Source organism: Loxodonta africana, chromosome 3, assembly GCF_030014295.1.
Source record: "Loxodonta africana isolate mLoxAfr1 chromosome 3, mLoxAfr1.hap2, whole genome shotgun sequence".
Classification (NCBI taxonomy): Eukaryota; Metazoa; Chordata; class Mammalia; order Proboscidea; family Elephantidae; genus Loxodonta; species Loxodonta africana.
Window position 1 is genome coordinate 176,721,273 of NC_087344.1, and position 23,966 is coordinate 176,745,238.

The following is a 23,966-nucleotide window of genomic DNA, read 5'->3' on the forward strand; positions in this document are numbered from 1 at the left end:
AAAAGGTGAGCAGTTCAAATTCACCAGGCACTCCTTGAAAACTCTATGGGGCAGTTGTACTCCGTCCTATAGGGTCACTACTAGTCGAAATCAACTCCATGGCAATGGGTTTTTTTTTTTTTTTTTTTTTTTTTGGTTTTATTATATGTCAGGAAAACCTGGTGGCATAGTAGTGGTTAAGAGTTCAGCTGCTAACCAAAATGTTGGCAGTTCGAATCTACCAGGCACTCCTTGGAAACTCTATGGGGCAGTTCTACTCCATCCTGTAGGGCCACTATGAGTCAGAATTGACTCAGTGGCAACGGTTTTGGTTTGGGTTTATTACATATCAAACACTATTTATGGAACACAAAATATGAATAAGATGATGTCCTTAAGAAGGATATATTTAAGCAAACAAATATTGACGAATAACTGCAAAATAATTTGACATATTCTATAATTGTGGCACAGTGTTTAAGAGCTTGACTGCTAACCAAAAGGTCAGCAGTTCAAATCCACCAGCCACTCCTTGGGAACACTTTGGGGCAGTTCTACTCTGTCCTATAGGGTCACGATGAGTCAGGATCAACTTGACAGAAGTGTTTTTTTTTTTTTTTCTTCTTCTTTTTTGCTATAATGGTGGCAAATGAAAAGGACTATAGGAGCACTGAGGAAGAATTTAAGGATTCTGCCTGTGAGAATTGAGGAAGTCTTCTCAGAAAATATAATATTTGAGCTGGTCCTCAAGAATGAATAGGAATTCACCAGGTGCTCCGGGGGAAAGGTCATTACTAGTGTAATGATTAATAAATGTACCAAAAGAAAAAAAAAAAAGATAAGGTAACAGGACTTTAACCAACTACTTTTCAAGATCAAGGGATGTCCAATTTGTTCATTTCATCACCACCCAAGAACATATACAAGGGTGCCTACCCATAACAACTCCATTCAGAGGCAAACATACTGCAAACTCTATAAAGTTCTTTTCAGTTTACAGTCCTGAACTAGAATAATGGGGAGGGGACCATGAGTGCTAAGCCCATAGCACCAGCGATCTGCTGGAGTTACTTGGTAAGGACAGAGCAGAAGGCATAAGCACTGATGCAGGTAAGATGAGAAACTGGTATAGTTTTATAGGTACCCAAAGTATCTTAGCCAAGATACACATCTGGGTCCAGTTCCCTGCTGGGAAACCTCACCAAGATCAGCCTCTTGGCTTTTTAGCATCCTCTGGTAACCCTCTCACTTTCTCCACCCTGTCCTAACCTCCTTTTAATCTCAGGGTAATCCTTTCCTCTGCAGCCTTCACCAGGGTTCCTTAGAGGTGGGCCTTCTTCTTTTCTCAAAATGTAGTTCTCTTTTTCCACATTGGTCTTTTATGGCCTATTAAGCCTTGAGCCCAAATTATTAGCAATTAAATAAGAAGTTTCCCTTTCCTCAAGGGGAGGGAGGGCTTAATTTTCAAAACATCCCAGGGGATGAGGGATAATATTTGTTTTCCATTTTCTTAACGCGGTGAAACAAAGGAAGAAAAATTGAATAGTTAAGTCTCCATATAACAGAGTCTGCAGTGGGTCCATGGAGCACTGGGTGGGTGAGCTTGGGTAAGGGTCCTTGGGGCAGGTCCCGGGGGCTCCTTATGGGAGTCCATTCAGCATCAGTAAATTTTCTGGCTGTGATGGGAACCATGGCTCTGCCTTCTCAGAACTTTTTCCCGTTCCACAACAGAATCCCAAGGGAAAACGAATCATTTCTTACAAATCTAGAAACTGTGGCTCTGGGGTCTGGCTGTCCACTTTTGTGCCTAAAGATTTATCTCAGGGGGAATTGCAATGCCTGACCTCTGCTCAGAGAGATGTATTGAAATTTGTGATCCTGTGGAATTTTTACAACCTGGATCAGTGCAGACTGTCCATTTCATAGCTGAATGTGACCTTGTCATTGGAGAAAAGGAAACAGCCCTAGTTCAGATATCAGAGAGCACAAAGGATTTCTGCACCCAGACAGCATATTGTTGAATATTACTTTTTGTCCAATGTTAGGATTTTTAACTTATGACTAATTTTGGTATCAATTTTACATTGGCCTCATAAAACAATTTGCAAAGTGTTTCCTTTTTGCTATGCTCTTTAAGATTTATGAAAAAAGTTATTATTCCTTAATTATTCAGTGTTCTAAAGATGTCAGTTTTCCCCCAATTGATCTATAGCTTCACTGCAATCTCAGTAAAAATCCCAGAATTTTTTTTTTTTTTTTTAGGTGTGGAAACTAACAAGCTGATTCTCTAATTTGTGTAGCAATAAAAATGGTCAAGAATACCAAAGACAGTACTGAAGAACAGAGCTGGAGGACTTACCTTGCCAGATGTCAGGACTTATTATAAAAGGGTAATAATTAAAACAATGAATAAGGAAGACCGAAGAAGAATTGACGCCTTTGAATTGTGGTGTTGGCTAAGAATATTGAACATACCATGGACCGCCAAAAGAATGAACAAATCTGTCTTAGAAGAAGTACAAACAGAATGCTCCTTAGAAGCAAGTATGGCAAGACTGCATCTTACATACTTTGGACATGTTGTTAGGAGGGATCAATCCCTGGAGAAGGACATCATGCTTGGCAGAGCACAGGGTCAGAGGAAAAGAAGAAGACCCTCAACGAGGTGGATTGACACAGTGGCTGCAACAATGAGCCCAAGCATAACAATGATTGTAATGATGGCTCTGGACTGGGCAGTGTTTTGTTCTGTTGTGCATAGGGTCGCTATGAGTTGGAACTGACTCGACGGCACCTAACAACAACAACAACAATTAAAACAGTGTGGTTTTGATGCAAAAATAGGAAAACTGATCAATAGCGCAGAAAGGGGAGCTTAGATCCATGCCCAGACATACGCATTTTATCAGCCCACACGCAAGACAAGATTTGTCACACTGCCTAGACCCAGTCAGTGCCAATGCCTTCTGTGCAGAAGGGGAATTGGAGGGTCAGAGAAGGGGTTACTGACCAAATATCTTGATGTACTGGCCTGGGTGGAAAAGTCAAAGCTTGCAGAGATGGCTGAAAAACCAAGCATGTCCGGCTGCAGACATGCAGAGGAAAAGAGTGGAAGGTCTATGGAGACTGTTGCCTCCATGTTCTACCACTTGGGTGGGTGCACTGCCAAACATCTGGTAGTGGCTTTAGCTGCTGTTGGTCAGTAAGGGCAAAAATCAGAAAGAAAAGCTAGCATGGAGGTAAGAAGAGCAAGGATAGGTTAGAACCGACCAGTATCTCTGTGTCCGTCTCACACCATACAGAAGTAAGAAGACTTTCAAAGGGTAATGACAGCGTCCTCATTTCTTCTTGAAATCCAGTGCAAGTTCCGGGATTGGTGAACCCTAACTGAAAACCATTCAGAGAAGTGGATTCTGGGAAATGTAGTTCCCAGCTTAACCAAGTCTACGCCGCAATTCGACACACAGTTACCTGATTTATAACAAATTTAACATCTCTGCAATGCAGAAAGGATGATCCTTTCAGAAAATGTTCCTAAATCCATTGAATATCCATATGGGAAAAAATAAATCTTGATTTCTAGCTAGGCCTATAAATATAATAAATCTCAGATGGATTATAAATCTAAATATGAAAGGTAAAACAATAAAACTTTCAGAAGGAGAAAAAATCTGTTGCCAATGAGTTGATTATGACTCATAGTGACTCTACAGGACAGAGCAGAACTGCTTCATCGGGTTTCCAAAGCTGTAAATCTTCAGGGAAACAGACTGCCTCGTCTTTCTCCTTCGAGCAGGAAGTGGATTCTAACCAATGATCCTTCGGTTAGTAGTTCAGTGCTTAACCACTGCACCACCGGGGCTCCTCTTTAGGAGAGGTAGATCAATATCTTAATAACCTTGAGATAGGCAGAAATGTTTTAAACAGCATACAAAAACCATTAACTATAAAAGGTAAAAAAAAAAAAAAATTGACAAATTGGACTAAATTAAAATTAATAATCTCTATTCATCCAAAAACAAGACTAAAGGAGTAAAAGCGCAAGCCGCAGAATGGGAGGAGATATATGCAGTATATATGTTAGGGATTCATGTTCAGAATATTCAAAGAACTAGAACAAATAAATAAATAAGCAAGCAAACAAATAAATAAGCAAGCATAAAAACCCAGCTGAAAAATGGGCAAAAGACTTGTATAGACACATCACAAAAGAATATATCCAAATGGCCAGTGCAGTAGTTATCTACTGCTGTGTAACAAATTACCCTAAAATTTAGTGACTTAAAAGAACATGCACTTATTATCTTACATTTATTTATCTCACGTACATTTATTTTTCTTGTGGGTCAGGAATTCAGGTACAGGCACTCCCCAGGTTGCCAATATCTGACTTACGTACAATCTATAGTTACGAACTAACCCCCATAAAGCTTATTACATTAAAAATTTGAAGTACATGCAATGGTTCATGATAACAAATGGGCACTACTTTGCAACACCCATCAAAACATCATTATTATTATTACTGTATTATTATATTAAAGATGTTTTAATGTATCTGGAAGTGTTTCTTTAATGTTTTTTAATGCATAGAAAGGTATACTATATACTAAATATTAAGACAAACACTTGACTGACATTAGATACAAACGGTACCTAACTGTTCTGACTTACTTCCAAATTTGACGTAAAACCAGGCTTCAGAATGGAACTCTTTTGTAATCGGGGGGACTCCCTATACTGAGCTGGGTCCTCTGCCTCTGAGTCTCTCAAAAGGCTGCAGTCATTTTAAGGCTCAACTAAAAATGGATCTGCTTCCAAGTTCACTAAGTGGCTGTTGGCAGGATTTACTTCCTCACTGGCCATTGGGCTGAAGACCTCAGTTCCTCAGTTCTTTGTCACACAGACTTCTCCAAAGGGCAGGTCACAGCACAGCAGCTGTCTTCATCAGAGCAAGTACGCAAGACTGCAAGAATGCCAGCAAGACAAAGTCACAAGTCTCAGAAATAACACCCCATCGCTTTTGCCATAGTCTACTGGTGAGAAGCAAGTCACTAGGTCCAGCACACACATGGTGGGGTGGATTACACAAAGGCATAAATAACAGGACAACTAGAACCCTCAAACAAACACTGTCGATAAGAACGTAAATTGTTGCAGCCATCCTCCTGGAAAATGGTTTGGCAATATTTATTAAAGCTGAATATACATGTAACTTCTGACCTAGCAATTTCACTCATTTGTAGATGCACAAAGAAAATGTAAACATGCATTCAGCCACAGCAACACTTCATGACTGTTTGTGATAGTTAAGCCAAACTAAAAGTCTATCGATAATAAAATGCATTAAAAAAATTGTGCTATATTAGTACAATGAAATTCATTACAACAATGAAAACAAATTACAACCACATTCAGCAATATAGATGAATCTTTCATATATAATCTGAGTGAAAGAAATTAGACAGGTAAGAGAGAATACTGCTTGATTCCATTTAGATAAAGTTCAAGCACAGGCCAAACAAATCGATGGTGCTAAACAGTGAGATAAACGTTACCTTTGGGATAATGAATGGGAGGGGTGTCAAGAGAGCTTGTGGAGTTCTGGTCAAAATCTTTCAATGACTTCCTATGTCATTCAGAGGGAGACTTTAACTACAAGACTGTACGTGATTTTCCGTACAACCTTCCTCTGCTATCTCCCTGTCGTCATTTACTATTTCCCTCCCTCACTACCCCAGCCTCCTTGAACACTCCAACCATCTGCTTCAAAGAACTTTCTCTTGCTGCTGCTATACCTGGAACCTTCTTCCTCCAGATTTTGGAATGCCTTGCATCCTCACCTTCTTCAGGATTTGTTCAAATGTGACCTTATCAGAGACGACTTCCCTAACCACTCTTATAAAATTATCCTTAACTTATTTTCTTTTTCTCTGTGGCAGTAATCAATATCTGATATATAATACATTCATGTGTTTGTTTAATATCTGTCAGATATCCACTACAGTGTAAACTCCATGAGCAGGGACTTTGTTTTCTTTATTGCTATTTCCTGGAATCTAGAGCAGTGCCTTACATGTTGTTATGGATTAAATTGTGCCTCCCCAAAATATGTATCAACTGGGCTAGGCCATGATTCTCAGTGCTGTGTGGTTATCCACCATTTGTGATCTGATGTGATTTTCTTATGTGTTATAAATCCTAATCTCTGACTGTGGTTAATGAGGCAAGAGTAGGTTATGTTAAAGATGGTTAGGGTAGGCTGCAACACCCTTACTCAGGTCACAACCATGATTGGATGTAAGGGGAGCTTCCCTGAGGTGTGGTCTGCATCACCTTTTATCTTTAAAAAAAAAAGAACAAAACCAAACCTGTTGCCAGCTCATAACGACCCTAAAGGAGAGAGAAGTAAACAGAGAGATGGAAGCTGAGAAGCTCCTAGACCAGGGGAAGATTAAGGACAAGGACCTTTTCCTAACTCCAACAGAGAGAGAAAGCCTTCCCCTGGAGCTGATACCCTGAATTCAGACTTCTAGCCTCCTAGACTGTGAGAGAATAAATTTCTCTTTGTTAAAGACACCCACTTGTGGTATTTCTGTTATAGCAGCACTAGATAACTAAGACACATGTAGTAGCCACTCTTTAAACATTTGCTAAATTAATGGAGAGATGAAGAAGGATCGCAACCTGAGCCAAAACCAATGCAGAGAGGAGCCAGGAAGACTCATGCACCAGAGAGGCTGCCCATTAAGGTCAAGGATAAGAAAGGGGCTAGTAGTCTATGTTCAATATCTTAAGATGAAGAATCATGGAGAAGGTAATATCCACTCGATGCAGGTGTTAATATTCCATAAGTCCAGTCTGAGAAAGATGGAAACAGGGACCAATACCAATACTTCCGGGTGACAGTATTTCTCCCCATAAAATATAAATCTGAGTCTTGCATCAGGGTACTCATAGACTCTAGGAGAAGACACTACTCAATCTTTCTAAGTGCTTTTTATGTCTACAGGGTTCATTCCGTCTGATAGATGTTTAATGGAAGGGTTCATAGACAACTCAAAAAATAATAATAATAATTTATGTGAACAGAGAGCAATGAAATCAGTTACACAATCAGACTTTCAAGGAGCTTGTAGCACATCAGACAAATTGTTTGATTGATTTTTGAATGCATTAGGGTAAGACTGCAGTTTGTTCATAACTACTATTAAGAGTATTGCTTTGGTAGATGAATTTATCTACTGGAATTGGCAGCTTTTAATCAGTTCCCACTATATTGGTCACAAATAGAAATAATATGACAAAGGTTCCCAGTGAACACTTAGCTCATATTTCTTTTTCTTGCATCTTCCTCTTTGTCTTAGCTCTTTTGACTCCCAAGTTTATCTAATTCATATAAACAACTCATGGCCAACATTAACAGTCTTCCTTTATATTTTCCATTATTTGCACTCTGTATAAATTTTGTTCTTCTTCATTGTCTCTATAGATTAATGACTATTTAAAATATTAAATTGAAATGTGCTTAGTCATGACTGTTCAAATCTTAAAAGAATGGTGAACCCAATGTGATATGAGTCAACACTTAGCATGCTTACCCCTTGTAGTAAGAAGATTCCGTTCAAATAGTTTATTAGCACTTTATGATAGCATCTGTCTTCTAATTGCATTTTTAATGGAAGTAGGTCATGCCTTTCATCATTTGGGAGAACTTAAGAGATGCTGTAAATAGACATGTAGGGAATGTTATATTTTTCCAGGACAGAGCATATCAATATAACATATAACCAAAATAAAACCACACTTCAAGCCTGACCTGCAAACCTCTTTCCAGGAAACCATAATGTATATTTAGGCATAACACAGATGTTGATGCATTTACTTATGATCTGACAGGTTACATATATTTCAAAGAGTCCCTAAATATATGTTCATTTAATATAGTCTTATATTTACAAATCAAAAAAAAAATGAAATTACAGATTAATTTTCCTGTGAACATTAAATTCAAATAAACCCATATGTTGTGAATTAATTACACAAAAACAGGGAAATAATCATCTTTAGGAAAAAGTGAGAATGAGCCTGCAATACTATGCCCCCCACCCCGACACTGTGCTAACTCAGAACTGAAGCCACTCACGTAGTTCAACTTTCACCCAAAGATTAGACAGGTCTATAAAACAGCCAGTAACACACATGAAGAGCATGCTTCTTAGTTCAATCAAGTATATGAGACCAAATGGGCAACACCTGCCCAAAAGCAAAGACGAGAAGGCAGGAAGGGACAGAAAAACTGAACAAATGGACATGGAGAACCCAGGTGGAAAGGGAGAGGGGGAGGGTGCTGACATATTGCGGGAATTGCAACCAACATCACAACACAACTTGTGTATAGATTTTTGAATGAAAAACTAACTTGCAATGTAAACTTTCACCTAAAACACAATAAAATTAAAAACAAACAAAAAACAACAACAAAAAAGTAGGAACGAATGAGGCCGTACCTAGGCAGCATTAGAAAAACAATATCAGTCTTGCTTCTTTGTCACCTTCTACGTTATTGAACATCTAAGACTACTAATGGGACCTAGGAAGCATACACATCCCAATTTGATTTTTCATTACTGAATTAATTTCAGATTTAGGCCAGCAATTGTCCAAGATAAGAAAATTCTTTATTTTGTAAAATTAACAGTATTCTTTCTGTCCATATGCTTTTTTCCCTAATAATAAATGAATAAATAAAACTTATTTTTATATTTTCCATCTTTCTTTCTATACTTCATTTATTCATTCATTATTTCACTTATTGAGAAGCTAATATATACACATCATCTTAGAATTTATTTCTTGTGCCTGCTGTGTTCCTGATGTCTTGTGCTACAAAGGAACTGCAGAAAGAGCCTTATTACAAGCCCCAAAAAACTGCTTTTCCCCGAAACATTCACTGTTTTCAAATCGCTATTCTTCTTTCCTTCCCACTCACCCCTGCATCTTACAATCCAAGGTTTGTACCTGCTTCCAGCTAAGAAAATACAGGCAAACTATCTGCTTATGCTGATGTGCACTAAGACAGGAATAAATGATTAGACCCAATCCTTCCCTGGAAACTTTCTATTTAAAAGGCAAAAAAAAAAAAAAAAAAAAAAAACATTGCCGTGGAGTTGATTCTGACTCATGACGACTCTATAGGACAGAGCAGAACTTCCCTTTAAGACTTCCAAGGAACGGCTGGTGGATTCAAACTGCTGACCTTTTGGTTAGCAGCTGATCTCTTTAAGAGCTGTGCCACGAGGGCTCCATTTAAAAGCCAATGAGAATTAAATCAAATACCTCTGTAATTTGGTGGGCTTGCCAACTAAATGATAGTGAAGATAGGCAGGACAATGGGAATTTGAGTGGATGCTATCTTCCAGTATGATGAAATTCTATGTTGTTGTGTATGCTCTAACACTTCTGTCACTGGTCTCCTCAAAGGCCAAGTATGCTTCTTCAATTAGGAAAAAAAAACTCAGGGTAGTGTTGCAAGGGTTAACAGTAAGCAGCCTTTAGCTGGTAGAGTGTAGTGCTATGGGGGTGTGAGGAGAGAAAATGAACAGAATGTGCTACATAAAGGAAGAGAAGCAGTAATCATGGAAAATCCTACATTATATTCCTCCACACTCAAGTCTTCACGAGTAGGACTGAGTTATAGTTAAGCTAATGAATCATCAATATTACTCTAAGGAACCATCATCATCATTATCCAGAAACTTTTACTGAGTCCTCTGTGCATAGGCACTTATTATTCAGATGGGGCTCAAAGCGTATTTACAAAAGAATAAATAAGTAAATAGTAACTAAAGTATATACTATATAACCAGTTGCCATCAATACGATGCAGGGAGCATCAAAAAAAGAAGATGGAAGGAACACAGAGTCACCATACCAAAAAGAAGAGGTCAACGTTTAACCATTTCAGGAGGTAACATTTGATCAGGAACCAATGGTACTGAAGGAAGAAGTCCAAGCTGCACGGAAGGCATTGGTGAAAAACAAGACTCCAGGAATTGATGGAATACCAGTTGAGATCTTTCAACAAATGGATGCAGAGCTGGAAGCCCTCACTTGTCTATGCCAAGAAATTTGGAAGACAGCTACCTGGCCAATGGACTGGAAGAGATTCATATTTATTCCAAGAAAGGTGATCGACCCAAATGTGGACATTATCAAATAATATCATTAATATCACACACAATCAAAGTTTTGCTGAAGATCATTCAAAAGCAGCTGCAGCAGTATATCGGCAGGGAAATTGCCAAAAATTGAAGCTGGATTCAGAAGAGGACACAGAACCCAGGGATATCATTGCTGATGTCAGATGGATCCTGGCTGAAAGCAGAGAATACCAGAAAGACTTTTACTTGTGTTTTATTGACTATGCAAAGGCATTCGACTGTGTGGATCAGAACAAATTTTGATTAGCATTGCAAAGAATGGGAATTCCAGAACTTAACTGTGCTCATGAGGAACCGGTACATAAATCAAGAGGCAGTTGTTTGAACAGAACAAGGGGATACTGCATGGTTTAAAGTCAGAAACGGCGTGTGTCAGGGTTGTATTCTTTCACCATACCTATTCAGTCTGTATGCTGAGCAAATAATCTGAGAAGTTGGACTATATGAAGAAGAACAGGGCATCAGAATTGGAGGAACTCATTAACAAAACTGCGTTATGCAGATGACACAACCTTGCTTGCTGAAAGTGAAAAGGACTCGAAGCACTTACTAAGGAAGACCAAAAACCACAGCCTTCAGTATGGGTTACATCTCAACATAAAAAAAAAAAAATCCCCACAACTGGACCAATGAGCAACATCATGATAAATGGAGAAAAGATTGAAGTTCCCAAGGATTTCATTTTACTTGTGTCCACAATCAACACCCCTGGAAGCAGCAGTCAAGAAATCAAAATATGCATTGCATTGGGGGTTTGGGGGGCAAATCAGCTGCAAAAAAAAAAATCTCTTTAAAATGTTGAAAAGCAAAGATGTCACTTCGAGGACTAAGGTGTGCCTGACCCAAGCCATGGTGTTTTATTTGCCTCATATGTATGCAAAAGCTGGACAATTAACAAGGAAGACCAAAGAAGAATTGACCCCCTTGAATTGTGGTGTTGAAAAAGAATATCAACTATACCAAGGACTGCCAAAAGAATGGAAAACTTGGTGGCTTCATAGTTAAGAGCTATGGCTGCTAACCAAAAGGTCAGCAGTTCGAATTCACCAGGTGCTCCTTGGAAACTCTATGGAGGCAGTTCTACTCTGTCCTATAGGATGGCTATGAGTTGGAATGAGTCAGAATCGACTGGAAGGTGGAGGTTTGCTTTGGTTTGGCCAAAAGAATGAATAAATCTGTCTTGGAAGAAATACAACCAGAATATTCCTTAGAAGTAAAGATGGGGAGACTACATCTTATGTAATTTGGACATGCTATCAGGAAGAATCAGTCCCTGGAAAAGGACATCATGCTTGGTAAAGCAGAGGTTTAGGGAAAAAAATGAAGACCCTCAACTAGATGAATTGACACAGTGGCTGAAACAATGGGCTCAAGCATAGCAACAATTGTGCGGATGGTATAGGACTGGGCAATGATCCGTTCTGTTGTGCATGGGGTCACTATGAGTCGGACCAACTCAGTGGCACCTAACAACAACAACAGTTGCCATCAAGTCGATTTTGACTTATGGCAGCCCCATGTGTGTTAGAGAAGAACTGTGCCCCATAGGGTTTTCAATGGTTAATCTTTCAGAAGTAGATGGCCAGGCTTTTTTTCCAAGGCACTGCTGTATAGACTTGAATCTCTAACTTTTGGGTTAGTAGCTGAGCACACTAACCATTTGCACCACCCAGGAGTTCCATATATTATATAGTCTAACATTATTAATTCATAGAAATTTTGCAGCGACATACCTTAGAGCTTCTTCACTCCAGTCCCCATTATTGAGTGAGTCAGAGAGGTTAAGTAGGTTTCCCAACATTGCCTGACTTAAATTTGGCACCAAAACTCCTGATATTGACAAAAAGCACTTGCAGTAATTAAAGAAAGTAATCTGGTCAATATAAAGCCAAGGCAGGAAAAGAGGTCACTGTTTCTCTTTCAATACATTGACTATTTTATGTTACAATATCCAAAATCAATGGCTAGGGCTGTGTTTGTCCTCTCAAAATAATCTTTAGTAGAGTCAAAAAGGAGTCCCTCATTGCCGCTGTCATGCTTCATAATGATGACCAACAGGAGAAACCATGGCCCATTTTATTGGTCAGAACATTCAGTCATCAGGTAACATGCCCTGAAATAATCCATCTCTGCCGTTTATTCTTCATGCATTTTGAATGAGTCGGGGGAATCAGTTAGTATTTATGAAGAGAATTCAAGAAGAATTAAATGACTATCTTACCCAGTGTTGAAATGGGCAATCCTGATTTTGAGAAACGTTATACGCTTCTAAAAAGTAGATGCTATAGAAAGAAACAGGCAGTTGTTGAAAAGATAGAAGGGTGAAGCATGGTATAAGAACATCACAGAAACATTAAGAAAGTCGTTTTTCTTAGTGGCCACGGGCAACATCACAAAAAAAATAACAAAAACAATTTCTTAGGTAAGTAAGTAAAAATTGCATTCGTTGTCACAAATGTTTTTGATTTTGTCACAATTAAAATCCCTAAGTATATAAACCACCCCAGATTCACCCAGGCCATCCCCTTTGAACAACTCAGGAAAGATAAAAAAAAAAAAAAGATTGACTTATGAATAAGAATGGTATTTACCTCCTCAGAAGGACCAAAAGGAACCAAACAGATCTTTATTCATTAAGAAATGTTCAATGGCAATGTCCATAGATTACCAGCATGGGTAGTAGTGCCAGGCAGGCATTAGAGAAGTGAATAGAAGATGAAATCACTAAACGCATGGAAAAATATGAGGTGATAAAAACTACCCAGCTTCCTTTCCTAAAGGGTAAATCTTTTCAGGCAAATGTTTTTGGTATTTAAAACCATAATGTAAGTCTAGTAGAGTTTATCACTAGGTATTAGCAAATCTTAAATATGTTTGATGTTTGTACCATATAGGCCTGACAGAGACTGGAGAAACTCCAAGAGTATGGCCCCCACATACCCTTTTAGCTCAGTAATGAAGTCACTCCCGAGGTTCACCCTTTAGCCAAAGATTAGACAGACCCATAAAACAAAATGAGGCTAAAGGGGGGAAAGCTGGTAATAGGGAACTGGAGGTGGAGAAGGGAGAGTGTTGACATGTTGTAGGGTTGTTAACCAATGTCATAAAACAATATGTGCAATATGAGAAACTAGTTTGTTCTGTAAACCCCCACCTAAAGTACAATAAAAAAGTAATAATAATAATAGTCTTCCCATATACAGAAACTCAGGCGAGATGGGAAGGGAAGAGGAGGAGAAAGTCTAATTAATAATAAGTAATCAACTACCTTTATAATCAACTACCTTACTGAAACTAATTTGTGTTCCTTTAACTTAATCCAGTGCTTGGTTTATAGCTGGTAGTTAACACGCATTTGTTGTAGAAAATGGAGAAAATTTGCTTTCCTTACACAGAATAGAAACTGATGAGATAATCAAGAGAAGACATTAATGGATTTAAGAATAAGGAAGAAGTTATCCATTAATACATAAAGCTCTGCATTAAGGTCATGAATGTTTAGAAGAGAAATTTGCTTGAGGAAGGGCAGGAAATGGGAGTACTCATCCAAATTTAGAATTACATAAGCATTAAGATAGACAAAATTAAGCTTTTCTTCTGTAGGGCACGGGGTGGCGGGGTGAATAACTATGGCTTCACTTGGGACTTTTTTGTTTTTTAATTATACAAAGAAAATTATATACGATGAAATTCAACCAGTCTCAGAAAGCTTTAACCACATCTCAATTGACATAGCATAAGTAATTGCATAAGGAACCCAGCTAGAAACGAAAACAAGTTTGTAAGCAACTTTGATCAAATTAAGATTTTTTTTCAATGTAGGATTAAAAAATAATAATAAAGAAATGGAGAAAATGATTGTAATTTTTGTCTTTTACTGCTTTGTCAACTTAACTTGAACCTTGCGTTCAGCTCATTTATTATGTAGGAACTTCATTGTTTTGGTGAAATATTGTAGCTATGAGTTTTTGTGTGCTCAACACATTTCCCATCTACCAATAACTGGGAATAACATTCTCTCCTTTTTTTTCAGGAACCCCTTTCTAATTCATATGAATAATGGTACCTTTTTTTTGCCCAGCCAAGGGAGAGACATCTGGCATAGTACTGGCTTATCAGAATACCCTGTTCTTCTGGCCAGGAAGAGGTACATTACCTAAACAAGGACTATTGGAAACAGAAATTTTTCAGAATTAACCTGAGGCTAAGATGTTCAATAAGCATTGGGTAAATGAATGTTGGATAAGTGAGTGAGTAAACTAGTGGGGAGACATTTCCCTTTCCTTTAGAGTCATGATTCTAGGACATTATAACCCTGGCCCATACCAGGCCTTTTTTAACTTCATGGAGGAATCTCATCATTAGTAGAAGATAATGGTGCCAAGAAAAAAGGAAAGCACAAACAAGCTTAACCAAGAGGTGAATAGACAGAATTTTCATGAAACCCTCCTGGAATTTTTGTGAACTAATAAATTCTCTTTTTGAAGTTGATTTCAGTTGAGTTTCTACAACTTGCACAAGGAAGCATCATGACAAAAACGATCATCTTTGGTAGTACTTGGGCAAATCCACTGCAAAAGACCTCTTTAAACTCTCAAAAAGCAAAGACGTCACCTCGAAGACTAAGCTGTGCACCTCATTCGCATGCGAAAGCTGGACAATGAATAAGGAAGACCTAAGAAGAATTGACGCATTTCAGTTATGGCACTGGCGAAGAATACTGAATGTACCATGGACTGCCAAAAGAATGAACAAATCTGTCTTGGAAAAGGTACAGCCAGAATGCTCCTTAGAAGCAAAGATGGCAAGACTACATCTCACATACTTTGGACATGTTATCAGGACAGACCAGTCTCTGAAGAAGGACATTATGCCTGGTAGAGGGTCAGTGAAAAAGAGCAAGACCCTCAATGAAATGGACTGACACAATGGCTGCAACGATGGGCTCAAGCTTGACAACGATTGTGAGGATGGTGCAGGACTGGACAGTGTTTTGTTCTGTTGTATGGGAGGTCAATCTGAGCTGAACCCAACAACAACAACAGAGTACCTAGCAGAAATGGAGGTGATCAAACAAGCAATCGTTATCGATTTAAATAAAATGTTAACCGTAATGTTGCTTTTGTTGCTAGTTGCCGTCAAGTCAATTCCAACTCAAAGCAAACCCATTTGTGCAGCGTAGAACTGCTCCGTTGGCTTTTCAAGGGTGTGACTGTTTGGAAACAGATTGCCTGGCCTGTCTTCCGAGGTGCCTCTAGGTGGGTTTGAACCACCAATTTTTCAAGTAGTAGACAAGCATTTAACCTTTTGTACCACCAAGAGACTCCATGGATTTAAATGAAATTCAAAATGGCTGTTGGAATAAGCAGAAGATTTTGCTCACAGTGCACTTTCAATTCATAGTTGCTCCCATGTTAAGTTTAATAATATTACTTTAGGAAAAAATAGATAATATTAAACTCATAAATGGTGCATAACCTGCATAATATGGAAGACTCTAAAAAGATTTCTTTTCATTTTTATGAATTAAGACTTTCATATAGTATTAGAAACATTTACAATTTATTAGTAACTTCCTCTTGTATTTCCTTTTTTTCCTTATTGCTTTGGAAGGCAATTTTAAATTTACCATCAATCGATGAGTTTCATCTTGTGGACACTAAGTTTGGGATCGTAAGTTCAGATTCCTACAAGGCCACAAAAGAGAGTTTACTCCATGCTGAACTACAGAGTATCCTAAGCTGTAATTCTAGTGAAACCGATCCACCTTATCCACTTTGGGGGTCATACCACAACTGTAAACTCTGCTTCAAAGCGTAGATGATGGATGGGAAAAACACACCTCAGTGGTAATTCAACATTTATCCCACAAATATTTACTGAGTATTCACCATGATAGAGGTGTTGCTCTAGGTACTAGAGATAAAACCATGAAGAAGGCAGAAAGGACCCTGATATTGTGAGCAGTACATGCTAATGTGGAAACCCTGGTGGCGTAGTGTTAAGTGCTACAGCTGCCAACCAAGGAGTCGCAGTTCCGATCCACCAGGTGCTCCTTGGAAACTCTATGGGGTAGTTCTACTCTGTCCTATAGGGTCGCTGTGAGTTGGAATCAACTAGATGCCACTGGGTTTTGTTTTTTGGTTTGGTTTATATGCTAATGGAAAAGAGAAAATAAAGTGAAGAAATAAATGAGGTCATATCAGGTAGTGATAATAAATGTGCTTAAAATAAAAAGGGCACTGCATTAGAGAATGTCTGGGTTAGGGAGATTTTTTTTTTTTTAATTGTACTTTAGATGGTTTATAGAACAAACTAGTTTCTCATTAAACAGTTAGTACACATATTGTTTTATCACATTTGGTTAACAACCCCACAACATGTCAACACTCCCTTTTCAACCTTGGGTTCCCTATCACCAGCTTTCCTGTACTCTCCTGCCTTCCAGTCCTTGCCCCTGGGCTGGTGTGCCCCTTTAGTCTCATTTTGTTTTATGGACCTGTTCAATCTTCGGCTGAAAGGTGAACATCAGGAGTGACTTCATTATGAGCTGAGACGGTATCCAGGGGCCATACTCTCAGGGTTTCTCCAGTCTCTGTTAGGCCAGCAAGTCTGGCCTTTCTTTTTGGGTTAGAATTTTGTTTTACATTTTTCTCCAGCTCTGTCTGGGACGCTCTATTGTGATCCCTGTCAGAGCAGTCAGTGGTGGTAGCCGGGCACCATCTGGTTGTACTGGACTCAGTCTGGTGGAGGCCGAATAGATGTGGCCCATTAATCCTCTGGACTAATCTTTCCCTTGTATCTTTAGCTTTCTTCATTCTTCCTTGCTCCTGAAGGGGTGAGACCAGTGGAGTATCTTAGATGGCCACTCACAGGTTTTTAAGACCCCAGACGCTACTCACCAAAGTAGACTGTAGAACATTTTCTTTTTAAACTGTTCTATGCCAATTGAGCTAGATGTTCCCTAAGACCATGGTCCCCACACCCTCAGCATAACAATTCAGTCCTTCAGGGAGTTTGGATGTATCTATGGAGCTTCTATGACCTTGCCTTGTACAAGTTGTGCTGGCTTCCCCAGTGTTGTGTACTGTCTTACCCTTCACCGAAGTTACAACTTGTCTATTTAGTGTTTTTCTATCCTCACTCCTCCCCTCCCTCATAACCATCAAAGATTATTTCTTTTTGTATGTAAACCTTCTCATGAGTTTTCACAGTAGTGGTCTAACACAAAATTTTCCTTTTCTGATTGACTTATTTCACTCAGCATACTGCCCTCCAGATTCATCCATGTTATCAGATGCTTCACAGATTCATCATCATTCTTTATCATTGGGTAATACTCCATTGTGTGTATGTACCACAGTTTGTTTATCTATTCCTCTGTTGATGGGCATCTAGGTTGTTTCCACCTCTTTGCTATTGTGAACTATGCTGCAGTGAACATGGAAGTGCATATGTCTATTCTTGTGATGACTCTTATTTCTCTAGAATATTCCTAGGAGTGGGATTGCTGGATCATATGGTATTTCTATTTCTAGCTTTCTAAGGAAGAGTGGTATCATTTTCCAAAATGGTTGTATCATTTTACATTCCCACCAGCACTGCATATGAGTTCTGATTTCCCCACAGCCTCTCCAACATTTTTTATTTCCTGTTATTTTGATTCTTGCCAATAATGCCAAGGTGAGATGATATCTCATTGTGGTTTTGATTTGCATTTCTCTAATGACTAGTGATCAAGAGCATTTCCTCATATGTCTGTTGGCCGCTTGAAAGTCTTTTTTGTGAAGTGTCTGTTCATTTCCATTGCTCATTATTAATTGGATTATTTGTCTTTTTGTTGTAGAAGTGTTGGATTTTCTTGTAGATTTTAGAGATTAGAACTTAATTTGTAATAGCTGAAATTTTTTTCCCAGTCTGTACTTTCTCTTTTTACTCTTTTTGATGAGGGTGTTTAATTTCTAGAAGATCCCAGTTATCTAGGTTATCGTCTGGAGTTTGAGTGTTGTTAGTTGTTGTTTGTATCCTGTTAATGCTGTGTATTAGGGCCTCTGGAGATGATCTTATTTTTTCTTCTATGAACTTCATAGTTTTTGGCTTTGTATTTAGGTCTTCGATCCATTTTGAATTAGTTTTTGTACATGGTGTGAGGTATGGGGCCCTGTATCATTTTTTTGCAGATGGACACCCAGTTTTACCAGCACGATTTACTAAAAAGATTGTCTTTTCCCCATTTGATGGGCCTTGGGCCGTAGTCAAAGATCAGGTGTTCTGTGGAGACGTTTTAATTAACATCTGAATGAAAGCAGCTAAAAAAAAAAAAAAAGACACCTGAAAATCTGAGAGACAAGTATTTTAAGCAGAGAGAACTTCGGTGCAATTGCTCTGAAGAGGTGGCAAGTTTAAAAGGCATGAAAAGCAGATGGCTACCTAATGCAGCTGGAGTGTGGAGAGCAAGAGGGAGGTGGTCAGAGCTGAGGTCAGAGAACTAAGAGGGGAACTCAGAGGGTTCTGGTAGGCTTAGGGATGATTTTAAGAACACATGAAGCTATTGAAAATCCTTGAGTGGCACAAACAGTTTGAGTTTGACTATTAACCTGACGGTTAGCAGTTCAAACCCACCCAGAGGTACTTTGAAAGAAAGGCCTGGAAATCTGCTTTGGTAAACATAACAGCAAAAAAAAAAAAAACTCTACAGAGCAGTGCTATTCTGTAACAAGTGAGGTTGCCATGAGTCAGAATTGACTCAATGGCAAAAAGTTTGCTTTGCTTTTGGGGGTCTTGGGAAGCTATTGAAGAGCTTTAATCAGGAGAATGGCACATCTGATGTCCTGTTCAGAAACACCACTTTGGCTGTTGTGGGAGATTGGACTATAGGACTCAAGATTAGAATTGGGAAGACCAGTAGAAGGTTATGGGATCAGTCCAGGTGAAACATGATGATAGCTTGGACTGAAAGGATCAAATGGAGAGAAGTGGAATAATTCAGAATGTGTTTGGAAATAGAGACTAGGATTTATATAAGGCAGATGAAGGACAAAGAGGAATAGACAAATCTCATAACAACATCTGACATGAGCTTTAAGACTGATTCAATCTGACAAACTGACAACGTGGTTTTATTTACTTTAGATAACGTGGTATACTTACCAAATCTTGAAGCTGAACTAACCTGTAAAATCTAGTCACCTTTTCAGGACATTAAGTATTATAAAGTAAAAATGCTTAAGCCAACCAATATGATTCAGAATGTAATTTATGTTATGATCTACTTTCTTTTGGAAGAAAAATAATCACCTACAAAAGAGGTTTATTGCTAGAGAAAAAAATGATACCAGGAGTTTGAATGTGTCTGAGGCATTTAAGTTGGCAACGTTACACAACTTTATGCAAGAATCCCCTTGTAAACTCCTTCAGACTTCCTTCTGTATCACTTAATATGGTCTTTAATCACTATCCCTCTTTTTGTGTAAGTATGTACTTTTTTACATCCTCTCCATCAGTTGTTACATTTTTTGGCTCACAATAGAGGCTCAATAAATATTTCTCAATATATGTATCAATTTCTTTACAAGAAATGCCTCCCTCATCTTCATCTTTTCATAGCTTACTCATTTTTCCAGTAAAATTCAGCTACGAGTCCTCCATAAGCCTTCTCTGATGGCTCCTCGGTCCTCCCAGGGCATTTCTTCCTTCTCACTTTCACCAATTGACTTATTGCTCTTGACTTAGCATTGCAGGTACTAGACCACACTGACAAGGAAAGCAGCCCCCCCATCATTGATACCACTTCATGTCCCATTTTCTAAAAGTTAAAATCTCAACTAACGATTAGATTCTTAATGTTTTACTCGCCTGGGCAAACACTGAAATCCCTTCATAGACTTTGAATATTTTCTTCTGCAGAATAAATTCTATAATCCTGTAATAGACCCTTAATATTTTACTAGACAACAGTTTGTGACCAGTATATTATTAATATTCCTTTCAAATAGCCTTAACCTCCCTAAAGGAGCCTGGGTGGCACAGCAATCAGCTACTAACTTAAAGATTGGCAGTTCTAACCCACCCAGCTGTCCATAGAATAAAAGCCTGGCGATCTGTTTCCGTAAAGATTACAACCAAGAAAACTCTATGGAGCAGTTCTACTCTGTAACACATGAGGTCGCCATGAGTCAGAGGCTGACTCAATGGCAGCTAACAACAAAAACTAAGCTCCCTAAGGAAAGATAACATCCACCTTTCTTCTGTTGCTGACGATTCACCATATCCTATCTTTCCTATCTAAGCGCGTGAGACACTTCCTGTCCAGTACCTGGCTGCTGAGGACTCTCCTCCTTCCTTCTTACAAGGTAGTTCTATCAACAACAAAATTGTCCTTCTAAATTTTGAGCCTGTGGTCTTTTTTTTCATAATATCTCATCTTCTCTAGCAAATATAAGCTCCTAGACCAGTGCTAATAACTACCACAAGGCGGTTAGCAAATATTTGCTCAATAAATTATCGCATACATTAATTAATAAACAAATAAGTGAATGAGTAAATGAAGAGCTGCTTTGATGGCTCAGATCTGACTTTGAGAGCAGCCTCATCTGGGGTATTTTTTTTAAAAACTTTTAATCCACTCAGATTTGCATTAGAAAGCCTCCTTTGTACAAACACTCCAGGGCAACTGTGCAAATTTAGTTTGAAAGTAAATGCCATCAAATATTAATAAGATAAGCCAAGGGAAATAAGCTTGTAGTTTTTTGTTTTTGTCCCAGATGAAATGAGCATTTTTCTCCTGTAGTACGAATACATACAGGAAATAAAAACTTCTCCCAGACAGAATCATGTGGGTGGCAAAGCTAACTGGGAAAAGCAGAGTGAGTGAGGCATATTGGTAAGATTAAATGAATAGGAAGTCTTTGAAATGGTGAACAAGGACCTTGGAAATTGCTGTAATTTTTCCCAACTGATATTCTTCCCAAAATACATCAGAACAATTGCTGTTGAGTCAACTCTGGTTCATGGCAACCCCATGTGTGTCAGAGTAGAACTGTGTTTCGTAGGGTTTTCAGTGGCTGACTTTTTGGAAGTAGATCACTAGGCCTTTCTTCAAAGGAGCTTTCAGGTGGACTCAAACCTCCACTCTTTTAGTTAATGGATGAGCACATTCACTGTTTGCATCAACCAGAGACTCCTCGCAAAATATACATACATCCATATCTAATCTAAGGGAGAAATAAATTTAAAGCTATGTTCTAGTAATCCTACAATCACATTGTAACCTTCAAAAATAACTAAAGCAGTCCAGAATCTCTACTGCGGGATCTGGAAAGGCTTTGCATATTCTGACCAAGGAAGAAACAGGAAGGACGTCTGGGAATGACTGACTGGGAGTGGAAGAAAAGGGGTCCCACAAGGCTGAATCTCAAACTACAGTTTCCAATAGATGCAAAATGTACTTTATTGGATCAACAGGCTGTACACAGCAAAAAGAGCCAATTACTCATTAAATAAGGGCTATGTGTCCTGGCTCCTCCTGTTCAGTAGCCTCTTGCTACAAACATGAGGGTCATCACCAGCTCTAGGACTGGTCTTATACACAGGCTATGTGCAATAGTAAAAAGAGCACAGGATTAAGAATCAAAAGAGCTGGATCTTAGTTCTAATTCTGCAACCTATTGGGCAGTTGGCCTTGGCCAAATCACTCACTTCTCTGGGCCTCAGTTTACTCACCTAGAATAAAAACACCACTGATATTAATCTGGCAGGACTGTATGGATATATGTAAAATACAAGCAGAATAAGCTACAGCCTAGAAGTGTTGGGATAGACATCTGCCATTCTAAATACTTCCCCACATAATTAGATAAGTTTTGATGTTGTGTAAATAAAGAAGCCTTACGTGTCAACTTAGTTACAAACTTTTAAATTCCAGGAAACATAAGGTGTAATTAACTGGTATTACATTTTCCCTGAATATATCGTGAAGCCCTTTACCTGGCAGAGAGTCATAGAAAAGAAAGGACCATGTGAACCCACCCTGAAGGAAAGAAAATCGTGCACTGAGACAGAAATAAAAATTAGAATCCATCTAACAAAGAATGTCAAAATAAATCTGGGATACGGTATAAAGTTATTCCTCTAAGCTGGCAACAGCGTATTAATCATGTAATATTGAGGTTTTATGGTCCCAGCAGACATACTGGCACCTCCTGGCCAAAAGGAGGAGCCCTGGTGATGCAGTGATTAGGAGTTACAGCTGCTAACCAAAAGGTAGGCAGTTCAAATCTACCAGCTGCTCACCAAAAGGTAGGCAGTTCAAATCTACCAGCTGCTCCTTGGAAACGTTTTGGGGTAGTTCTACTTGGTCCAATACAGTTGCTATGAGTCCAAACCAACTTGGTGGCAATGGGTTTGGTTTTTTTGGTGGCCAACAGGAGGAGCCAGCAATGCCCTGCTGTATAAGTGAAAGCATCTTATTTCAAAACCAACTAGGGGAGGGGGCCAAGATGGCGGACTAGGTAGACGCTACCTCGGATCCCTCTTGCAACAAAGACTCGGAAAAACAAGTGAATCAATCAAGTACATAACAATCTACGAACCCTGAACAACAAACACAGATTTAGAGACGGAAAACGAACAAATATGGGGAAGCAGCGATTGTTTTCAGAGCCTGGAGCCAGCGTCCCAGTCAGCGGATTTTCTGGAAAAACTAGTTTCCCAGTGATGGCTCGGAGACAGCAGTCCATATCAAACCACATAAAGAAGCAGACCATGACAGCTTCTACAACCCCCCAAACAAAAGAATCAAAATCTTTCCCAAATGAAGATATAATCCTGGAATTATCAGATACAGAATATAAAAAACTAATTTACAGAATGCTTTTTTTGGGTTTTTTTCAAGACATCAGAAACGAAATAAGGCAAACTGCAGAAAAACCCAAGGAACACACTGATAAAACAGTTGAAGAACTCAAAAAGATTATTCAAGAACATAGTGGAAAAATTAATAAGTTGCAGGAATCCATAGAGAGACAGCATGCAGAAATCCAAAAGATTAACAATAAAATTACAGAATTAGACAACACAATAGGAAGTCAAAGAGCAGACTCGAGCAATTAGAATGCAGACTGAGACATCTGGAGGACCAGGGAATCAACACCAACATAGCTGAAAAAAAATCAGATAAAAGAATTTAAAAAATTGAAGAAACCCTAGGAATCATGTGGGACTCTATCAAGAAGGATAACTTGCGTGTGATTGGAGTCCCAGAACAGGGAAGGAGGACAGAAAACACAGAGAAAATAGTTGAAGAACTCCTGACACAAAACTTCCCTGACATCATGAAAGACGAAAGGATATCTATCCAAGATGCTCATCGAACCCCATTTAAGATTGATCCAAAAAGAAAAACACCAAGACATATTATCATCAAACTCACCAAAACCAAAGATAAACAGAAAATTTTAAAAGCAGCCAGGGAGAAAAGAAAGGTTTCCTTCAAGGGAGAATCAATAAGAATAAGTTCAGACTACTCAGCAGAAACCATGCAGGCAAGAAGGGAATGGGACGACATATACAGAGCACTGAAGGAGAAGAACTGCCAGCCAAGAATCATATATCCAGCAAAACTCTCTCTGAAATATGAAGGCAAAATTAAGATATTTACAGATAAACACAAGTTTAGAGAATTTGCAAAAACCAAACCAAAGCTACAAGAAATACTAAAGGATATTGTTTGGTCAGGAAACCAATAATATCAGATACCACCTCAAC

The 23,966-nt window shown here is 38.7% G+C and overlaps 1 long non-coding RNA gene across 3 annotated transcripts in view; it reads right to left on the reverse strand.

Moving 5' to 3' along the window:
* Positions 1 to 4,019: 4,019 nt before the first annotated feature.
* LOC111750520 (uncharacterized) overlaps positions 4,020 to 23,966 on the reverse strand; it is a 311,775-nt gene continuing 291,828 nt past the window's right edge. For all 3 annotated transcript variants that reach the window (XR_010321511.1, XR_010321510.1, XR_010321509.1), the window contains 2 exons: positions 7,581 to 7,704; positions 4,020 to 4,945 (listed from right to left, as the gene is read on the reverse strand). This is a non-coding gene — a long non-coding RNA (uncharacterized LOC111750520). The remainder of the gene's footprint in view (positions 4,946 to 7,580; positions 7,705 to 23,966) is intronic.